Source organism: Diceros bicornis, chromosome 14 (assembly GCF_020826845.1).
Source record: "Diceros bicornis minor isolate mBicDic1 chromosome 14, mDicBic1.mat.cur, whole genome shotgun sequence".
NCBI lineage: Eukaryota > Metazoa > Chordata > Mammalia > Perissodactyla > Rhinocerotidae > Diceros > Diceros bicornis.
This window is the reverse complement of record NC_080753.1, coordinates 27,984,617-27,993,227: the sequence shown is the minus strand read 5'-3', so window position 1 is coordinate 27,993,227 and position 8,611 is coordinate 27,984,617.

Genomic DNA, 8,611 nt, shown 5'->3' with positions numbered 1-8,611 from the left:
GTGGTCGCAAGCGGCCCGGGCCGCGGACTCGGGGGGTGTGAAGGCCGCCGCAGGCCCGGGCGCTCCCCCGGGAGCCGCAAAGAGCGACGGGGGCGGGGCTCGGCGCCTCTGGAAGCCAGACGCCCCCGATATGGTCTTCGGCGCTTCCAAGCGCTCTCCGCGGCTTCGGGAATTTTTTCCGCAGTTCTGGGCCCGCCCCTTTGCGGCCCAGGTCCCGGGCCCTGCAGGCTGCAGGCCGGGCCCCTCTGCCGTGCCCAGCCTCCCTGTCTTACCCCTCTGCACTCCTCACCAGACCATATGCAGTCGCCCCTCCGCGATCGTAGTCCCTCCCCTGCAGTTGAGCCCTCGCGAACCTCCCTTAGAGCCCACGGTTAGAGTGTGTTTTGCCCTGAACTCCTTGCGTTATCTCTCTCACTAGATCGCGAAGGTTTAATCAGTCAGTCGATGTGAGCATACGCAGGCAATGTGCTAGGCGCCGATAATTTTCAGTCAATAAAAATGAGTAATAATAACTGGCCCTTAAATCGCACTCACTAGGTGCCAGACACTTTCTAAAGTGCTTTGCAACGTGTTAACTCAAGTATGATCTTCACAACGACTCTGCGAGCAAAGTATTTACTATGCAAGTGCCCTGTTCCTGTTTGTAAACGTGCCCACCCCTGCAACAACACCTAGAATGCCCGCTAGTTGTGGAGGTGCGAGCATTCTAGAGTCTGCAGGGACGCAGCAATGGGGGACCTGGTCCCTTTGCCTGTACTTATCCTGTGTTCATTGTGAGAAAGTGCTCCAGAATAGACATCTGCCTTCTGAGCACTTAGTCCGGGTTTCCTGCAGTCTGCCCTTCCTGACTCCCTTCCTGTCTTGTCTCCTGAAAAGCCACCTCCCCCCTCGCCACTCCTGACCACAAATACTCCATAAACTTTCCACATCCAAATCCTGCCGGTCTCCCTCCCTCCCTCCCTTTCTCTCTCCCCCTTGCTGGCCTCCCTAACCCAGGTTCTGGTCTGAATCAGGCAGAGCCTCCTAGTTCTTTCAAGTTACTGGGTTTTCTCCTTCAAACACAACTTTTATCAAACTTACCTCCCACCCCCAAGAGCACTTTAAATGACTTCCTTTTGCCTGGATTCTGATTTAGTTTTCTCAACAGGGTCCTTCAAGTCAAGTTCATCCGCAGCCTCATCTAATATATTACAGCCCCACTTCTAACTCCACACACAGGAGAAGTCAGGTTTCCAGCTTGGCGCATGTGGGTTTACCTCACTTTCTTCTGAGACTTCCTCACACAAACCTTCCCCTCCTGTGGGCTTTTCTTCCTCTTTTTCCTCCACCTGGCTGTTTTTCCTTCTGAACCTGACTGCGTGTTCACCATTAGGCCTTTGACTCTGCCTTCCATGGTCCCCTACCTTTTCGTGTGTATTTGGTCCTTTCTGACTGTGGTTTCCTGTAAGGCAGCTACATTGTGTTGTCTTGTGTTATTTTGTATCTTCCACAGCACCAAATATGACTTCCCCATATACATATAGTAGATGTTCACTACATAGTTTTAAAGTGGTTGAACAATTTCCCTAAGCAAGGAAATGAAAGTAAATATGGGTCCGTTAAAGCAGTTAGACCCCTAGGGAACTGAGCAGAAGCAAACGTAAAACTGCCCTCTAGCTATATTTCCACACCCCAGGGCTCACAGGGACACCAAGAGGAAGAAAAAGTATCTTCACAATAAAAAAATCACAAACCACTCCAAAACACATTCCATCCTGAGAGTGAAGGGGCAAAACAGGAGGATTAATACTCCCGGGAACTTGATGTGATAGGGGACTCTGAATGAAACTTTAAGGGGGAAAATGTGGTTTTCAAATGAAGCCAAAGATAAAGAATAGACAGTACTAGAAAAAAGAAAAGGACATTGTGAAAAAAGAACAGGTACACTTGAAAAGGAATCAAACAGATCATTTAGAAATGAAAAGCATACTCACTGAAATGATTGAATGAAAGAAAATCTTGCTCAGCATTCACTTGGCTAAGCAACCTAGCAATCTATCCTCGGAACTATAGAGCAGTGAGCTCTGGGCTGGTTAGTGCCACCCGTGACCCCACTACCCTCTGCAATGACCACCCACAGCACCCACCACACTGCACTTTCTTGTCAGTCTCCCTCATTCGACTGTAAGTTCCTTGAGGGCAGGGACTGTCCGATTCATGGCTGGCACACTGCCTGGCACAGGGTAGGAACCCACTAAATATTTTCTAGAAAATGAATGAATAAGCAAAAATACTTTACAAAATTGTACAAAGTTGTTTATGGTAGCATCATTTACAGGATGAAAACATTAGGAAGACCCGTATGCCCCAAAAGGACCATCAAACAAACAGCAGAAAATTGACAAGAGATAAGACTATTATAGACCTTGAGAATTGCCAAGTATGTAGACCACCAGTCCCTGGAATCCCGTGGGGAGCTAATGTTATAATGAAAAGAAAATACAAAATAGTAAGTACCCACAATTGCTGCTAAGTTGACATCACACTAACCAGGTCAGGAGTGAACTTGAGGTGATGCCAAGGTAGCATGAGAGTTCAGGCCTCACCTGGGGAGGGACAAGGCGTGCCAGATGTCAGGAGAATTTATGCTGGTGTAAAGAAGATGGGCCTGTCTGAATGTAGGCTCCCTGTTTACTAGTTCTGGGTGAGAATGTTCTGGCTGCTGCCTCTGTTTACCTGTTTGCCTTGGGCCGGGGGAAGAGCACTGGCCTTCCTTCTGTCCTGGGTCCTTGGAGTCCCATATCCAGACATCAACCCCACCCAGAAGCCAAGCTATAAAGGGAGCCAACTTTAGGTTCTGACACCACCGCCTCACCTCCCCCCACCTTCCCCAAAACACGTGGGATTCTATTGAGCATTATTTTTTATTTTTTATTTTTTGGTGAAGAAGATTAGCCCTGAGCTAACATCTGTGCCAATCTTCCTCTATTTTGTACGTGGAATGCCGCCACAGCGTGGCTTGTTGAGCAGTGTGTAGGTCCGCCCCTGGAATCCGGGCCTGTGAACTCCAGGCTGCCAAAGCGGAGTGCGTAAACTTAACCACTATGCCACCAGGCCGGCCCCTCTATTGAGCATTTTTAAGAGCTAAATTCAACCAACTGGCCTATATCCTGGAACTCCATTGCTAGGTGAAGTGAGGCATACCTGCACAAGCACCCAGGTCCTGCCGGACACTGTTGCTACCAGCTTTACAAGTATTAACTCCATTTATTATTACAATATAAGGCTGGGGCTATGATCCTCACACTACAGGTGAAGAAACAGAGACCCGGAGAAGTTAAGTAACTTGCCCAGGGTCACACAGCTAATACAGTCACATGTCAACTTAAATAATGCATGTGTCAACTTAAAAAATCACGTGCAGAACTACATTGCAGCAGTTATTCCAAATGTGTGTTTTAAGTTAAAGCACTCATTAAAAAGAAATTAATACCTAAGGCCTTTAAATAAAATTCTGCTACCAACTTTATAAATCTGAAATTTTAAGAACTACTATTTAGAAAATCTGGTTTACTTCACAGTACCTTTTGCAGAAGAGACAAGGAGACTGAGTATAAGCTATATATATAGTGAACTGCATTGTGCCCTTGTGGCCAGAAAATTGCATTTTTTTTCTGAAAGGAAGGCAGTCTTTGTTTTTTGGACTTCCAAAGCTTGATTTTATAGTAACTACAAATATCGCTACTTTTGGAAGTTGTAGAAAAATACTTAGAAAAATACTAATTTCAAACATTAGTCACACTGTTGAAATACTCATACAATATTAATAATTTCTTATACAGGAAGAGGCAGAACCAGGCTTCAGATCAGATCTGCCTGAGTCTGACACCCCACACTCTTAAATGGAGGTTAAAGACAGAAAATGGACAGGTGTCCAAAGCAATGACCCTGGCTGTCCAGGGGCTGCTGCCGGGCAGGCAGGGCACTTCAAGGGTGTTGCTGGCACAAAGACTTCTGGACCCATGGTCTGTAAAGAGAACAAGATTTCAGCAGCCACGACACCCACCCTGGTGGCCCACATCTGCTAATGTGGGCACCACGCACATGTGAGCCGGAGGGGCAGCCTGATGCCAGCCTCATGCCGGTCTTCCTCCTCCATTTCTTCATCCCTCGTGTGGAGACAGCCCCTCCCTAAAGAGTCATCACTCTCCCTGTGAGATGACACTCTGCAGGCCACCTCAGGCCTTGGGAGCTCCGCAGTTGCTGGCTTCTCTAGAACCAGCCTACCCGGTGAAGGAAACGTGCGATCTGGAGTCAAAGGGGTCTGGCTCTGAATCCTGGCATTGCTGCTCCCAGCTGTGTGGCCCTGAGAGCCTTTCCGAGCCTTGGTTCCCCCAGGTGTACAATAAGAACTGGGGGTAAGGAATGGGATAGAGTGGCAGAGCCACCACTCAATAGGAGCTGGCTGTCATCAGTGTGAAAATACCCAGGGGAAAGCTTCGTCTTTGATTTGGGAATTTCCTCCATGGATTGCTTTGAAGAGTTTCCCAGCCTCCCATCACTCCCTTCTTTGTGGGTAGTTCTTCATATGTACAATCTAACCCGTTTCTGCACAAAGCAGGTCGGTTACCTTGCTGGCGTGGGTCTGCTTCCACTCAAGAAGTAAGAAGGGCTTCTCATTAGCTGGTGACAGCCCAGCGATTCCTGCCCAAGGTGTCTCAGCCACTCAATTCAGGAAACTCCTCTTGTCCTAATTATGCTAAAAGAAGGTTCATTGTAACTGTGATCTTCTCAGGAATTCTGGAATATCGTGCAGGTCACCAGAAATGTGTTGACACGAGGAATCACTAAGCCTTCTGAGAGAAACATGGAAGACAGTTTTGGGACTAAAAGGCTGTGAGACCTTGGGATGAGACTTACAAGAGTGCAGAAGGGAATGGGGCCTCTACACTCTGGGGAGATGTGGCGTGTCACAGTGAGCACAGTACTCACCCTGGTGTCAGAAAGGATCAAATACCCAGTTTGCGTTCTGCTCTGTCATGCTCCTCTTGGTGGAGAAAGGTGAGCCCATCTGAATCTCTTGTGCCCCATGTCTATTTGTCCTAAGAGGTGGAAAGAAGTTCTCTTCTCCTGCAGCAATCAGTCAAAATGAAACATTAATGGTCCCTTGACCAGAGTTTGGGTGAGCTTAGGGACTAAGACGACATCATTCAGTGGGATACTATTCAGCACTGAAAAGGAATGAATTATTGATGTGGGCAACGACATGGATGAGTCTCAAAAACATTATTCTGAGTGAAATAATCCAGACACAACAGAACACCTGCTGTAGGGTTCCATTTATATAAAGTTCTAAAACAGGCAAAATTAATCTGTGGGGGTAAGAATCAGAACAGTGGTTGTCCATGGTGGAGGAACAACTGGAAAGAGGCGTGAGGAACCTTCTGCCGGATGAAACCATTCTTCCTCTTGATCGGGGTGGTGGTTCCATGAGTGGGCACACAAGTAAAAGCTCACGAAACTATACTCTTAAAATCTCGGCATTTTATTGTATGACTATTATTCCTTAATTAACGAAAAAATATTTCAGGACTCATTCTTGTTTTTTTAGTGTTTTTTCTTAGCTAGGGGTTTTAAAGGGAAGGTGCTGTCAAAGTGTCTACTGCACACATTCATGTGAATTCTTATGTAACTAGAAAAACAAAACTGCTCCCCATTCCGCTGCTTCCATGCCAGCCCTGAGCAGAGTCTGAATCCTCACGTGCGGTGGTGTGCTGGTGCGTGTTTAATAACCGGCTCTCTAGGAAAAGAAAAGTTCTCAATTGCAGCGCTTGCTGATTCCTGTGGAGTAAGTACGCTCCCCAGGGCTGATCTCAGGCTGCTGATGTGATGTCACTCAGCGTGGACTTGGGAAGAGAGGGGCACAGTTGACTGTCACGAGCAGTGGGAGGCAGCTTCAGCACCCCGCCGCAACAGCCTTCATTTCACAGCTTCAGGGGAGTCTTGGCAGAGCCCAGGGCGCGGCCGGTGAGCGGTGGGCGGCTCTGGACCCGGCAGCCGTTTCCTGTTAGCGAGTGTGAAGGATGGCGGGAAGGAACGGACACTGCCCTAAAGCGGTCGTGTGAGATACCGACCCATCGTAAGCCGGCTCGGCCTGGCAAGAGAAAGAGACGGCAGTTTGGCAGCTGTAAAACTGGGGTTAGCAACCCGTTGGCAGCATCAGAATTTTTATGTGAAAATATGGGTTATTTCATTAAAAATTCTTGAATTCTAATTTCTCTTGAGGAGAACAAAGAAGAAAATCTGGCACCACAGGGCGTGCATTCCCTCTGGACAAGAACAGGTCATAACGGAGGAAGAGCTGCCCCCGTGAGGAGGGCGTGGATTCACCCATCTCCACATCGCAACAACACACCTGCTGCAGCCTGTTGTGTTGCCTGTGTGGTTCTAGTTGGCATTGGAGTTTGTCAGTCTCGGTGTAGACTGTGCCAACTCTGAGAATTCGTTGGTTTGCAGTAGAACAGTGTGTGTGTGTGTGTGTGTGTGTGTGTGTGTGTGAGTGAACGGTTATCTGCTGGGTGAACTGAAGACCCTCCACGCACACCCACAATTCCTCCAGCTGGAGGAACCAGACTTGGTGTCTTAAGGTACCCATGCTCACTCTGGGTGCTCTTGGGACACCAAGGGACAACAGAACCTGACCAGGGCCTTGCCGAACCCCTCATTCCCAATCCTGGCTGAACATTAGAATCACTAAAGGAGTTAAAAAAAAAAAAAAAACCCAGGCCTCAGCTCAGACAGTTGACTAATAATCTCTGGGGATGGATTCTGGAAATCAAAATATTTTAGAGAAGCTCTACAGATGGTGACTCCAATGTGCACATTTTTTCTTTTAAAGGAAAGTACCACCTAAGGTGCTTTTCCCTTGGACTGAGGGAACAGTCACGTGTGGCATCCAGGTTAAGTTCTCTTTTCTCCCCAGGGCTGCAGTTCCATTCCTGCCCCTAATAAAGGGGCAGGACAGTAAGGGAGGTGTGGCTTGCTCACCCCACCTCTGCTGGGGGCCAGGTGGAAGCAGCATCTTGTCAGGAGACTGAGGCCGGGGTTCTAGCAGGGACCAGAGGCAGAATGAACTTCTGCTCACAGTGAAGCTGGGCGCCTGGGAGTTTCTGTCCTGTGAAAGCTTGGGAATGACAGAAAGTAAAAATTCCCCTGATGCCTTCAGCCAGTATTTATTGAGCATCTACTCTATGCCAAGCACTGTTGTAGATGCTGGGGATTTATAGACGACAATGCCTGCCTCCATAGCACTGACTTTCTAATGAGGGAGACAGACAATACATATAATTAAAAAAGCAGTATATCAGAAAGTGGTGAGAAAAATAAAGCAAGGGAGGGGGACTAGGAATGCATGGTAGCATTGCAATTTGGGTAGTACGTGGGGGTGAGGAAAGGCCTTGGTGAGAAAGTGACATTTAAACAAAGATTTGAAGGAGGTGAGAGGTGAGCCATGCAGATATATGGCGGAAGAGAATTCTAGATGGGAGGAATAGCAAGTGCAAAGGCCCTGAGGTGGGAGTTTGTCTGGCAGGTTGGAGAGCAGAGAGGAGGTCAGAGGCCCAGAGCAGAGTGAGAGTGGTGGAAATGAGGTCAGGGAGTTGGGTCTTGTAGGCCCTTGGCTATGGACTTGGTTATGACATGGTGAGACATAAACTAGAAAGATCCGTAATGTAGACCAGAGGAAGGTGGCCCTCGAACAGAGTGGGGAAACTGAGGCTAAAGTAGTGGACATGCGGCCAGCTTCTTTCTGATTTGCCCTGCAGGGGACTGTGGTGGGAGAGGGTGGTGGCTCACTCACATTGGGCACTGAGCTCCAAGATGGGTGGAAAGCTGAAGGATGTGTACAAGCCCCAAGGGGCTGGGTGCTGGGTGACAAGCGGGGACAAGGCTGGGGCTTGATGGAACCAGTAAGGTGGAGAATGAGGTTGAGGGAGACCCAAGCCAAGCTCAGAGAGGGCAGAGGGCAGAGGGAAGAGAGCTCTGCACTCTCCCACAGCTCCTGCCTACACACTCAGAACATCCTGCTCCCGACTCAGGAAGGGCGTGTGGAGGGACTCCGTGCAGGCACTGTGCTGACGTCTGCGGACACAGAGACAAATAAGCCAAGGTCCTGCCCCCTCGGGGTCTTATAAGGACTAAGGCCCCAGGTGAGATTCAAGAGTGTCATTTGTCATGTTTTCCCAAGTTCCTAGCCCAGGGGCTATGTGTTGAAAGGAAAGGAGAAAGCTGGTGGGAAGAAAGGAAGGAACCGGGCAGCTCTCCGATGGGAGAAATGGATTTTAGTGGTGGGTTACATCACAACTCTCCAGAGCTACGTGCAAGAGGAGCTTAGTAACAGAGAAGGCGCGTGAGTGGTGGAATGGCAGGCAGAGAGTAACCCCTGCGATTGTGTGGGAAGAGGGGGAGAAGAGCTCAGGCTGGGAAGTGGGTCGTGGGAGAAAGTCGCTGGTGTGAGGGCAGCTGGCTGTGCAGGAACAGTTTGTTCTCTTTCTCTGCTTGGAAACCTGTCGATTCTCTCCAAGCTGCTCATGTTTCTTTCTCGGTGAGCTGCTGCGGAGACCCAGCAGTCCTC